Genomic DNA, 1560 nt, shown 5'->3' with positions numbered 1-1560 from the left:
GTTATATCCGTTATTGATGTACCAGCATCTCGCATTTGCAATGGTTTATCTCGCATTTGCATTAACCTGTGATCTTATACTGTAAATCAAATGTGTTACCTAGACAAATTAATTTTCGAAACCTCATTACTCTACATTAATGAAATGATAATTAAATAGACACCCTAGCTGCAAGCAGGCGTTGATACACTTCATTGGGGACATGTTGAAAATGTGTGCCCCGACCGGGACTCGAACCCGGGATATCCTGCTTACATGGCAGACGCTCTATCCATCTGAGCCACCGCGGGCACAGAGGATAGTGCGTCTGCAGGGACTTATCCCTTGCACGCTCCCCGTGAGATCCACATTCCCAACATGTCCACAACACTACATTCGTAGTGCGCCTAATAGATGTTTGCCCATCATACTCATTACTCGTGGCAGATTGATCTACCAAGTCCCGTACGAGTTCGGGCATAGTGTGTGCGTTCGCACAAGAAGGTCAAAGGCCGGGAACCCATATTTTTAACTATATATAACGGTAATATCTGTTCCCGAAAGAACAGTTACCGTCGATGACCATACAGCTTTGCTCGAAATGAAATGATAATTAAATAGACACCCTAGCTGCAAGCAGGCGTTGATACACTTCATTGGGGACATGTTGAAAATGTGTGCCCCGACCGGGACTCGAACCCGGGATCTCCTGCTTACATGGCAGACGCTCTATCCATCTGAGCCACCGCGGGCACAGAGGCTAGTGCGTCTGCAGGGACTTATCCCTTGCACGCTCCCCGTGAGATCCACATTCCCAACATGTCCACAACACTACATTCGTAGTGCGCCTAACAGATGTTTGCCCATCATACTCATTACTCGTGGCAGATTATTCTACCAAGTCCCGTACGAGTTCGGGCATAGCGTGTGCGTTCGCACAAGAAGTTCAAAGGCCGGGAACCCATATTTTTAACTATATATGACGGTAGTATCTGTTCCCGAAAGAACAGTTACCGTCGATGACCATGCAGCTTTGCTCGAAATGAAATGATAATTAAATAGACACCTACGAATGTAGTGTTGTGGACATGTTGGGAATGTGGATCTCACGGGGAGCGTGCAAGGGATAAGTCCCTGCAGACGCACTATCCTCTGTGCCCGCGGTGGCTCAGATGGATAGAGCGTCTGCCATGTAAGCAGGAGATCCCGGGTTGGAGTCCCGGTCGGGGCACACATTTTTAACATGTCCCCAATGAAGTGTATCAACGCCTGCTTGCCTTCGGCAATAATGATAACATCTACAACAACAACTAGCTGTAGTTATCAGCAAATAGCTGACTTATACAGACATTTTTCATGTGTTTAATATCCGATAGTGGGAGTTCATTCACCTTCACAAAAGCATACCTATGTTTCGCACTGCGTATAATGCCAGTTAATGACATGCACCACAGTAAATCTAGGTGTCAGGGTTTTCCTGAAACTAATCTTCCCCGACGTCGTAAGAAGAAACAAATATGCTAGAACCATTAAGTGCAGCAAATACAGCAGTCGCACGCGATGAATGTTTGTCTTTTCGTG

The 1560-nt window shown here is 46.3% G+C and overlaps 1 non-coding gene across 1 annotated transcript; it reads right to left on the bottom strand.

Annotated features, from left to right (window-relative positions):
• Window positions 1-657: 657 nt before the first annotated feature.
• Window positions 658-732, bottom strand: Trnat-ugu (transfer RNA threonine (anticodon UGU)). Its single transcript has one exon. It is a non-coding gene; the product is annotated as a tRNA-Thr (tRNA).
• Between the last annotated feature and the right edge of the window lie 828 nt (window positions 733-1560).

The sequence above is a fragment of the Schistocerca nitens genome, chromosome 3 (assembly GCF_023898315.1).
Source record: "Schistocerca nitens isolate TAMUIC-IGC-003100 chromosome 3, iqSchNite1.1, whole genome shotgun sequence".
Lineage (NCBI taxonomy): Eukaryota > Metazoa > Arthropoda > Insecta > Orthoptera > Acrididae > Schistocerca > Schistocerca nitens.
The sequence above is the reverse complement of the archived record's forward strand: the minus strand, read 5'-3'. Positions and strand labels throughout refer to the sequence as shown.